The sequence below is a fragment of the Rhagoletis pomonella genome, unplaced genomic scaffold (genome assembly GCF_013731165.1).
Source record: "Rhagoletis pomonella isolate Grant_MI unplaced genomic scaffold, Rhpom_1.0 Rhpom_scaffold_00004, whole genome shotgun sequence".
Classification (NCBI taxonomy): domain Eukaryota; kingdom Metazoa; phylum Arthropoda; class Insecta; order Diptera; family Tephritidae; genus Rhagoletis; species Rhagoletis pomonella.
Window position 1 is genome coordinate 73430022 of NW_023458558.1, and position 12617 is coordinate 73442638.

The following is a 12617-nucleotide window of genomic DNA, read 5'->3' on the forward strand; positions in this document are numbered from 1 at the left end:
AAAATTTCAGGTTAAGTAAATTGATAAGAAAAAGTGAATATTGCATATGGTCATAAAAAGAAAAAGGTTTAAGAAGCCTTACATCCAAAAATATATTTTGAGGGTTGCCACCTGTTTTAAAATTTCAATTAAATTAAATTTATAAGATAAATTGAATATTGTAATATGGGTATCACACTGAAGAGGTTTAGGAAATTCTACAGATGAAAATATTTTTAGAGGGGGTTGCCACCTGTTTTAAAAATTTTATTGAATTAAATTGATCAAACAAATGAAATCTGTATCTATCCTTGTAATAAAATTGTAACATGCAGATGTCTGTAAGTTATAGATATTAAAGAAAAATTAATATGGGGGTCGTTATTAGAGCTACAGAGGCCAAATTAATAATTTTTAGAATTTTTGTCTGTCTGTCTGTTTGTATATTTGTGCGCGCATCACTCGAAAACTAATGCATGTAATCGAATTCAGTTTTCATCGATGTATCGCTAGAGGTCTAACCTAGAATATAGAAGGAAAAAATTAGAGAGTTGCCACCTGTTTGAAAATTTCAGTTTAAGCAAATTGATACTATAAAGTAAATATTGCAATATGGCTGTCAAAAGAAAGAGGTTTACAAAGGCTAACAGCTGAAAATATTTTTGTGGAAGGTTGCTACCTATTTGAAAATTTGTATTTAGTTTAATTGATAGCATAAATTAAATAATGCAATATTGGCATCAAACTAGGTTAGGAAAGTTTAGTGCCGAAAATATTTTTAAGGGATCTGCCACCTGTTTGGAAATTGCAGGTTAAGTAAATTGATAAGAAAAAGTGAATATTGCAATACGGGCATCAAAAGAGAGAGGCTTAGGAAGGCTTACAGCCGAAAATATTTTTTAGATTTGCCACCTGTTTGAAATTTTGAATTAACGAACGATAGGCAACACGAACGATTCGTCTGCAGAGGAATGCTTCAAAAATTAGCCATCATTTTAGTCGGTTTAGACCAGAGGTTCCCAAACTTTTTTTTCTCGTAGACCCCTTTCAAAAATTTACTGGTATCGGTGGACTCTTGCTGATACATTTCTAAATATTCCCAAAGCTCGTAAAAAAATTAAATGTGAAAATTAGATCTAACAATGCAAATTTGCATCGCGGGTGAATTCAAAAACTAAACTCAGAGTGGCCAAAATAAAATTCAAATATTTTCTTGTGTTCTATTTATAAAAATAATGTGATTACACACTTGTAGGTTTTAAAAAATAGAGCCCGTAAATACATTAAAATACTCTCTCGCTCAGAAGAGTTATATTTTTTAAGAGCACTGCGAGCGCTAGCGTTATTTACATTATAATCACCATAAACTCATCAAATGTTCGGCCCACTCATGACTTTGCACGTGGAGCATATGTAAAATAGTTTATTTGTGTTAAAGGAATCATTTTTATTTTTATCGCGCAGAGTTTTAAAGTGAGGCGAAAAATATTTATCAGGTTTTTAAAAGACAAGACTTAAAACATCAAAACGGCAAAGCTTTTTACGCCAAACTTTCAATTCAGAAACTGACAATAGAGAAAAGAACGAGCCTATAAAAATCGATGACAAACAACCCAGCAAGCGCAAAAAGTGTTCCACCGTTTGATTCTCTTCAAGGCAGGATGTCATTTACGCCTATCACAGTCAGGTGATTGTGCCACGTGAAGTGATCAGTCAGCAGTCCAGCAAGTTGTCTGCAGTGTCGTCTGCTCAGTTAGAGCAAAAAATTAGATATACCTTGTGAGATTGAAGGCAACATGAGTTTTGCCCACCTGCATCCCCTCCATGACTCTCAGTCATTTCGGAGTGAAGTATTCACACAGTATCTGATGGTGGCTTCGATTGCCGAAGGTGGGAGTGCTAAAACTACTTGTGGACCGAGGAATGCCTGGTCTGAGCAAACTCTGGCCAAATGATCAGATGTCTCATAACTAGGTACACCAGAGTGACCTGGTACCCAGAGTAAAACAACCTCGTTATGTTCACCATCATATTTTAGTCGAGACTTGCATTGCGGAACTAGTTTGGAAGTACTTAAATAGAGGGCTGGTCAATGCCTTAAGTGCAGTTTGGTTGTCGCTGCAATCATGTAAACTCTTTCCCCCCGCCTATGTTCCACCACGTAGTCCATGGCTTTGAGTATTGCAATTACCTCAGTCTGGAAGACCGAAGCATATTCCCCTACAGAAATGGGAGCTCATCTCCATTAACCTCGAAAAAGACCCCAGATCATGACCCAGAGTCAGTTTTGGAGCCATCAGTAAGAAGATTTGATAATTTTTGAGTCCGGTATGGAATCATACCAGCATTCAGTCTCAGGGAACTCAACATTATAGAATCTCTTCAACAAAGGTAATGGTGTTTAAGTGTTTAAATCTCTGCCGCCAGCAAATTTTCGCCGCGCCCCACTTATTATCATACCAGCATCCGGTTCTTTTTAGTCTGCAGGTGGCCTTTAAGGCTTCCCCACGTGAAAACACAAAGTGACGGTAAGTGCAGCAGTGCGTCAAGAGCACTATACACCTCTCAAAAAATTAAAGTTGAATAAAGAGGCTATGAAGCAACCATTTTGGTTCTTTACATCGAAACCAGATAAATTTTCGTGGACCTCCATTTACATCTCATGGACCCCCATATTTTGTTCACGTCACCGTGGAACCCCGTCGAGTCTTCCGTGGACCCCTGGGGGTCCACCTGGACCGCTTTGGGAATCACTGTGCTACAGCAATGTCTTCATCGGGTGAACTCATGGTATTAAATGAAAGGCGTTTGTGTAGCTATCATACCGCAAATGGTATCGCATGTCGCATCGCTCTAGTGTGCACTGCGCGCATTTCATATCGCATCGCGTATCGTATCGCGCATCGTATCGCATATCGTATCGCTCTAATGTGCACCGTTCCTTATACAGACTAAACAGTAAAAAATCATTATATCTCTAAAACCAATTACGATGGGGAATTGAAATTTAGCATGGAAGCATAAATTGCAAATACTCTACTTATGGCGAAAACTGGTAGGCATTAGAAAAGGGTGCGTGGCACCTCCCATACAAACTGAACTTCTGATATAACTTATCTCTGGAACCGCTTACTCTAACGTCCTGAAATTCGACACAGCTACATATGCTATTAATACCGTACTTATGGCGAAAAGTGGTAATTATTGGAAAGGCTTTTTCTATATACCTTTACGTAAATGCGCAAGTATCACTCGATTGGGAAACATTTGGTCCTAGATTTCTAAATCCCACTGAATTATTGTGACTTTGTTTTTAATTTTTGGTAAAAGGTAAAATTTGTGAAAATTTTGAAGATTTTTTTTTAAATTTAGCTCAAAGTTTTAAGCTTTGGGTTTTATGAGATTCGTTATAGACTACATACCTATTTATATACACAAAATGATATCCGTTTTCGTTGTTCGGAGTAAACTCAAAAACCACTGAATAGAATTCCGTCAAATTGTCGGAGGTATTACCTTACATATATGTATAGCCTTATTATATGCTAGAAAACTCGCTACGTGGTGCCGGAGTAGAGTTATTTATACAAGTCGCATTTATTGACCGATTTCGTTAAAATTTTAAATGTAAGCTAAGTACATTTATGATGAAAAATTATTTTGACCCGCTGAGTGGCACTGGAGTCGAGGTTAAAATACACAATACGTATTAATTTTATGGTAAGCAATGGTTTTGCAGAAAATCGACCCAATGGATGGCGCTGCAGCCGAAATATATAGAAACCCCATGTGGTTGGTCTGCTTTGGCCCTATGTTTAAGTTATACGAATTTAGTTTCAGACGGCTTAATGAAGGATGCATTAAGTATGCATCGAAAGACCGCAAAATTGTGTAAGCGCACCATTGTCTGACGCCACCATGCACCCTAAATGCGAACTTGCATCTACCTAGAAATCAGTTCATAAATTTAATACGAATTGTAAAAGTGGCGAACTAACATGGAAAGATCATCGTAGGTATATCAATTGCTTCATTTGAATGATATTCAAGAGATCACACGACTCATTTAGCTAATGTACGGGAAAACTTTTCATCCTGTGGGACTGTGATTCTTGACCCTCCTACAACAGAAAACGCACATCTGGGCTCTTGAGTTTCCTCTTAGTCCCTTTTATTGGTTTATGCATCGGACCAATGTTGTAGTTGCAAGATCATAGAAAAATATTACGCATGCTTGGCAGAGATCTCGCAGGTGGAAATGAGACCATCGGTGAAGCTCATGACATCGAAAGGGATAAGTATACCATATCGATAGCTGAGTGGAAGATTGACTTATCTCGGCAGCCAGTTCGAAAACACCCTATCTCAGAAAATTTTTCAACGACGCGCTACTTCAGAATTTTATTGAAAAACACCCTATCTCAGAATTTAGTTGTAGAACGCCCTATCCCGAATTCTGAAATTGGGCGTTCTTCAACCAAATTCTGAGCTAGATGTTTTTGAACTGGCTGCCGAGATAGGTTGATCTTCCACTCAGCCATAGATATGGCATCACGCCGTTACTATTCTTGGCATGTGTGAGGAGGATACTGCGCTTTAGTGGTTTCAACGTAAACTAAAATTTTTGACTTTAAAGACTATTTTTGCTTTTAAACGCTCTTTTGCATTGGGCAACGCAAAAGTTCTTATTAGGAGCCGCGAAGCAAGTGGGTATTGGCTAGTCTATACATATAATAAAATTGTAACAGGTCGATGTCTGTACATTATAGATATTAAAGAAAAATTATTGTGGGGGTCCTTTATTAGAGTACCAGAAGCCAAATTAACAATTTTTAGAACTTTTGTCTGTCTGCCTGCATGGATTTGAATGCAGTTTTCATAAAAAATATAGAAGAAAACAATTAGAGAGTTGCCACCTGTTTGAAAATTGCAGTTTCAGTAAATTGATAACACAAAATAATATTGCAATATGGGCGTCAAAAGAAAGAGGCTTAAGAAGGCTTACAGCCAAAAATATTTTTTTAGAGTTGCCACCTGTTTGAAAAGTTTAATTTAATTTATAAGATAAATTGTATATTGCATTATGGGTATCAAACTGAAGAGGTTAAGGAAATTTTACTGTCGAAAATAATTTTAGGAAGGGTTGACACCTGTTTGAAAAATTGTATTGTATTAAATTAATGAAATAAATGAAATCTATATCCAGGGACCGTAACGGTTATAAGTTTTATTATAAAAATCACTTTTTAATCGTTAGTAACTGAAAACTGAAAACTCGGAAAATAATCGTTACGTTTTAAGTTTTATTGTTTGCTCGGAAAATAATGATTACGTTTTAAGTTTAATTTTTTGCTCGGAAAATAATGGTTACGTTTTAAGTTTGTTTTTTGCTCGGAAAATAATGGTTACGTTTTAAGTTTTATTTTTTGCTCGGAAAACAATCGTTACGTTTTAGGTTTTATTTTTTGCTCGGAAAATAATCGTTACGTTTTAAGTTTTATTTTTTGCTCGCAAAATAATCGTTATTTCTTGAGTTTTATGTTTTGCTCAGAAAATAAAACTTAATTTTTGCGTATGCGTATGCGCTTTTTTGCACTTTTTCTTTAGAAATGTGGTTCTCTTCGTTTCTGCCCTGGTATCTGTATTTTCATTACCCACTCCACAGTGGCGTAAAAGGTTCAATGCAGCCGCCCCCTGTCTATTTACGCATGCGCATTTAATTTTATTGAGGCTAGAAAATTTTAATGCCGAGAATAGTTTTAGGGGATTTGCTAACTGCTTGAAAAATTGTATTCATTTAAATTTGTAAAATAAATGAAATATAACAATACGGACATTAAACTAAAGAGGATTAGGAAGCTTACTTTTGAAAATATTTTTGAAGTGGATTGTCACTTATTTGAAAACTTTAATTCAGTTAAATTGATAAGATAACCTAAATGTTGTCATATGGGTATCAAACGAATATCTGTATATAATAGATATTAAAGAAAAATTAATAGGGGGTTTATTAGATCAACAGAAGCCAAATTTATAATTTGTATAATTTTGGTCTGTCTGTCTGTATGTTTGTATTGCGCATCACGCAAAAACTAATTATGGAATTAAATGCAGTTTTCACCGATGTACATATTGCTAGAGCTCTAATTGAAAATATAGAATCTTTTTTTTTGTTTTAGTTTATCGTCGATCATTATTCCTAGGTATTTGAATGTATTAACTTTTTCCAGTGCATCGTGGTTTATGTTTAGAGTTAGCAACAGACTGTTCTCAAAATTCCGCCTTGATATAACCACAAACTTAATTTTATTGACATTCAATTAAGTGTGTTCGAACATAACCAATCGCACTTTTTTGGAACTTCTGTGAGGAAGGTTTTTCGATAAAAAAAAGTCAAAACTTTTTATTGTTGCTGCCAAAAAATTAATAAATCTGACACATCACGCTTTACAATTTAATACAGTTCTCTGTACATATAATGGCTGCATTTCTTTATTCATTCTGAACGTTTGGAATAAACTTTTTTGTTTACTTATTCTTTAGAATGTTCCTTGAAAATAAATATTACGAGCAAAAATTTACTCGGTATGTAGCTCGAGATATTCCTAAAATTCTTATACAGACTAAAACGTAGAAAACCAATAGGTATCTAAAACCAATTACGCTGGGGAACTGAAACTTAGCACTGATGCATATATTGTAAATGTATTGGAAAAGGGGGCGTGGCACCTTTCATACAAACTTCTCATATAGCTTATCTCTGGAACCGCTTACGCTAACGTCCTGAAATTCGGCACAGCTGCATGTGTTATCAATACCGTACTTAAGGCCAAAAATATTAATTATTGGAAAGGCTGGATCGATATACATTTACTTAAATGCCCAAGTATCATTCAATTGGAAACCACATTCTCCTATATTTCTAAAGCCCGCTGAACTATTGTAACTTTGTTTTTAATTTTTAGGAAAAGGTAAAATTTATGTGAAAATTTTGAAGATTTTTCTTTAATTTCTCACAAAGAATGGAGCTTTGATTTTACATGTTTCGCTATAGACTGTCCTATCTACCTATTTGCCTAAATTGGGAGGATCATTACGATATTATGCGTCAATGGTTTCTGCAAGCCATCTCCCATTATGTTCCGTCTAGGCAAATCGTAATAAATATAAAACCTCCGTGGTTCAATTCAAAGCTTTCCCATTTAAAAAATGTTAAAAATAAAGCATATAAAAAGCTGAGAAATCGTAATAATGAAGAGGATCGGCAGAAATTTATTTTTCTGAGAAAGAAGTTCGACTCTCTCCAGAAGTTTCTATTTAAGCAATATATGTTCAAAGTGGAATCGGACTTGAAGTCAAATCCTTCTAAATTTTAGTTTTTCATAAGTTCAAAGAGGCAAACTAATGGATTTCCTACTAGCATGGAATATGATGGTTTAATGTCTGATAATACGGAAGATACTTGCAACCTTTTCGCTCAACTTTTTCAGAAAGTTTACACAAAACATAATACTTCTACGTTTCCAAACTTTACCCATACTGAATTACCAACAATTAGTTCTTTTGAAATCTCTGCAAATGATGTTCGCCTCGCAATTTCGAACTTGAATTCAAGCTCTAAGGTAGATACTGAAGGATTTTCTCCTGTGTTTTTCAAAAACTGCGCTGACTGCTTAGCTAACCCTATTGCACTGCTTTTCCAGAAATGCTTAAAAAGTGGATCTTTTCTTGAGCCTTGGAAATTATGTTCAATAGTCCCTATATTCAAATCTGGTGACCGTAATGACATTTGTAATTATCAGGGACCGTAACGGTTATAAGTTTTATTATAAAAATCACTTTTTAATCGTTATTACTTGAGTTTTATTTTTTGCTCGGAAAATAATCGTTACGTTTTAAGTTTTATTTTTTGCTCGGAAAATAATGATTACGTTTTAAGTTTTATTTTTTGCTCGGAAAATAATGGTTACGTTTTAAGTTTAATTTTTTGCTCGGCAAATAATGGTTACGTTTTAAGTTTTATTTTTTGCTCGGAAAATAATCGTTACGTTTTAAGTTTTATTTTTTACTCGGAAAATAATCGTTACGTTTTAAATTTTATTTTTTGCTCGCGAAAGAATCGTTATTTCCTGAGTTTTATTTTTTGCTCAGAAAATAAAACTTAATTTTTGCGTATGCGTATGCGCTTTTTTGCACTTTTTCTTTAGAAATGTGGTTCTCTTCGTTTCTGCCCTGGTATCTGTATTTTCATTACCCACTCCACAGTGGCGTTAAAGGTTCAATGCAGCCGCCCCTGTCTATTTACGCATGCGCATACGCATACGCAAAAATTAAGTTTTATTTTCTGAGCAAAAAATAAAACTCAAGAAATAACGATTATTTTCCGAGCAAAAAATAAAACTTAAAATGTAATCATTATTTTCCGAGCAAAAAATAAAACGTAAAACGTAACGATTATTTTCCGAGCAAAAAATAAAACTTAAAACTTAACCATTATTTTCCGAGCAAAAAATAAAACTTAAAACGTAACCATTATTTTCCGAGCAAAAAATTATACTTAAAACGTAGCGATTATTTTCTGAGTAAAAAATAAAACTCAAAATATAATGATAAACTTGATTTTTATAAGTAAAAATTAAAAAATAAAAATCAGTGCCGCTGAAGGTACTCCGAGTAATAAGAAATATATTGGTTTACTCCTTATGCACGTAGCATTTCCCTTTCCGCGTGATTTTTTGGGTTGAAATTTCAAAGGATAATCGTTATTTGCGGTCCCTGGTAATTATAGACCAGTTGTTAAGCAGAGCACCATGACTAAACTATTTGATTTCATACTCCATCAAAAGTTATTTGATCATTTAAGCAGTGCTATTGGGGATTGCCAACACGGATTTTATCCTGGTAGATCAACGTGTACTAATCTAGCTTTAATAACAAATGAGGTAGTTCAAGCTTTTGAAAATCGCTCTCAGCTTGATGTAATTTACACAAACTTCTCTAAGGCATTTGACAAAGTCAATCACTCATTGTTAGTGCATAAATTACAGGCCTACGGTATCACTGGTACACTTTTAAAGTTTCTAACTTGCTTCCTACGTGGAAGGAAGCTCGTTGTTACAATTGGGTCTACGAAATCAAGTTTGCTTGTTAATGCCTGGTCAGGAATCCCACAAGGGACTCATTGTGGACCTCTCTTGTTCCTTATATTCATTAATGACTTGCCGTATCAATTTAAATTCGCTAGGTGTTTAATGTTCGCTGACGATGTTAAATTATTTCTTAGAGTTCGAGACCTGTCGGACTGTGCTAAACTTCAACGTGATCTTAATAGTTTTGAAGAATGGTGCACCATGAATAGCTTGTTTTTAAACGGGAATAAATGTTTTATTGTAACATATTCAATAATTAATAACACCATTCAATTTAATTACAAATTGAATGACTTTGATTTATTGCGCACCTTTGAGATGAAGGATTTAGGTGTTTACTTTGACTCGAAGCTCTCCTTCTCTAAGCACGTTGACTTTATTATTGCCAAATCATTTGCCATGATTGGTTTCATAAGGAGGAACTTTGAGGACTTTAAAGGTCCTTTGACTTTGAAGTCGCTGTATGTTTCGTTGGTAAGAAGTAGACTTGAATACTGCTCATTCATTTGGAATCCGTACTACGATACTCATTCAGAAAAAATAGAAAAGGTTCCAGGAGTGTTCACTAAAATAGCTTATTTCAAACTAAATTGGCAGAATGGCCTTGCATCATATACTGCCAGACGTAAGTTCATGGGGCTCCAAACTCTTCATGAAAGAAGAATTTGTTCGTCCCTTATTTTTGCATATAATGTCATGAATTAGCACATCAATTGTCCGTTGTTAGCCAGTTTATTCAAATTTTATATTCCACCGCGAGATTTGAGGCGAAATAGGTTACTTGTCGACTCGGTTCATAGAACTAGTTATGCGTCAGTAGTAGATCAATTCGGCTATGTAACAGATATTATGAAGATCTCGATTTTAGTGCAAGTTTGGATAGATTTAAGCTCCAACTATTTTCTATTTTTAATTAATTAATTAGTCTGTCAAAAGCATTTGACTTTGTAGACTGTAAATAAATAAATAAAATAAAAATGATAGCCGTTTTCGTTTTTCGGACTAAACTCAAAAATAAATGAATAGGTGGTGCTGGAGTAGAGTTATTTATAAAAATCGTATTTATTAACCCATTTCGTTCAAATTTTAAATGTGAGTTATGTATCTCTACGATGGAAAATTCTTTTGAGAAAAATTTACCCGACGAGTGAAGCTGGGGTCGAGGTTGAAATTCATAACACGAATTCATTTTATGGTAGGCAATGGTTTTGCAGAAAATGGACTCAATGAAACCCCGTGTGGTTGGTCTGCTTTGGCCCTATGTTTAAGTTATATGAATTAAGTTTTCAGATGTCTAAATGAAGGATGGAGTTATGTTTGTCTGACGCCTTCATGTACAATCATGCGATCTGGCATCTAGCTAGAAATCAGTTCCTAAACATTACCTCGAGTTGTAAAAGTGGCGAATTAACAAGGAAAGATCACCGTAGGTATATCAATTGCTTCATTTGAAAGATGTTCAACAGATCACACGATAGCCAATGTACCGCAAAACTTTTCATCCTGTGGGACAGCGGGGATTCTTGGCCCTCCTATAACAGAAAACGCACTTCTGTGCTTTTGAATTTCCTTATACGAACTTTTATTGGCATACGCATCGCACGCATCGCACCAATGTTGTAGTTGCAAGGTCATAGAAAAATATTACGCATGCTTGGCAGAGATCTCACAGGTGGAAATACGACCATCGGTAAAGATCACGACACCGAAAGGGATAGGTATTCCATATGATATCACAGCGTTACTATTATTGGCCTATGTGTGAGGAGGATACTGCGCTGTGGTGGTTTCAACCTAAACCAAAAATTTTGACTTTAAAGAGTATTTTTGCTTTTAAACGCTCTTTTGCATTGGCCAACGCAAAAGTTCTTATTAGGTGGTGCGAAGTAAGCGGGCATTGGCTAGTCTAGCATAAAATAATCGTTTTAAAGAATTTATATTGTAGTTTAAGAATTAAACCTTAAAATGTAAGTTGAAATGCCACACCCGTCACCGTAGAATGAATTTGTTATGCAAACATTTTTGATTCTGTTTTAGCAATGTTTTTTGAGCTTTGTACCTCGATTTGTTTGTTAGAAAATACGAAAATAAGAGCAAAGTCTAAGCGGTAGAAGTTATTACTGCTATTTTGGAAATCACCACATCTCCTCATGATATTTCTTATTCTAAAGGTGCTGTGCATTTTCTTTTACCGCCCCAAACAAATAAATTGTCAAACAGTAAAAAATCAACGGTTTTATGTAGCCACTTGGAACTTGCACTTTATTTTATTAAAATTGCATTGGCTACGAAACTGCGTACCCGAAATTCGTCTAAAAATATGAGTAACTTATGCACTGTAGGTCATTAGGATAGAACATAACTTTGGTGGCATGTTTTTTAAATTTGTATAAAATTTTAATTTAAAAATCGGATACACAAATAATGAATATTAAACAAACCAACAAAGAGTATGCTATTCAAACGACTGGGAGTGTAGCTACCCCAAAAACATAAGAATCTGCTGTCATTTGTTCTTTTTTAGTGTCTTGATCTCCAATAGCATAAATTTTTTATGCAAAATCTAATTTACACTACTAGTTTAGACGCCATGTTGCTTTTTCAAAAAGCCACACTGTTTTTAATGGGAGACATCTAGGCGATTTAAGATCTCAAATTCCGAGCCTAGAATAAAAACATAGGTACTCTGCCTTTGCGATCTGTTCCAAAACTAAAAATGTGACAGGTTAAATTAGTGGTGACATACCATGACGCCATAGCCATAACCGCAACCACAGTAACTATCATCGATTATAGGTACCATAACCATAAACGGCCTTTCCGACCATGATCAACAGCTTGTCCACAGCGCGGAGCGGAAGCTAGGTCTTTCCGTCCGCCGCACAGAAAAGTAGACTGGAGACTAGACCACACCAGCTACCGAACCTGCTATTTTATATTATTGTTATTATTATAACAAATTAATATGTATAATTAGCCTACTCTATAATATATCACACATACTTAAATATCTAAATCTTTTAATCTCATTTGTCTGTAAGAAAACATTTTTCTGCAGACTAAATAAATAAATAAATTCATTAAAATAATGTGGTTGCACACTTGCAGGTTCAAAAAAATAGAGTTCGTAAATCCACTAAAATAGTGACCTAGCGTTATTTACAGTATCTTCACCATAAACTCATCAAATGTTCGGCTCACTCATGACTTTGTACGTGGAGTATTTGTAAAATAGTATATTTGCGTTGGTGGCATCATTTTTATTTTTATCGCTCCGAGTTTTAAAGTAAGGCGGACAATTTTTGTCAATCACATTTTTAAAACACAAAATTTAAAACAACAAAACGGCTAAGCTTTTTGCGCCAAACTTTTAATTCAGAAACTGTCAGTAGATAAAAGAACATCTCAACCACTTCAATGTAGAATGGGCAAATGGACTTGTCATCTACGCCTATCACAGTCAGGTGTTTGTGCCACGTGAAGTGACCG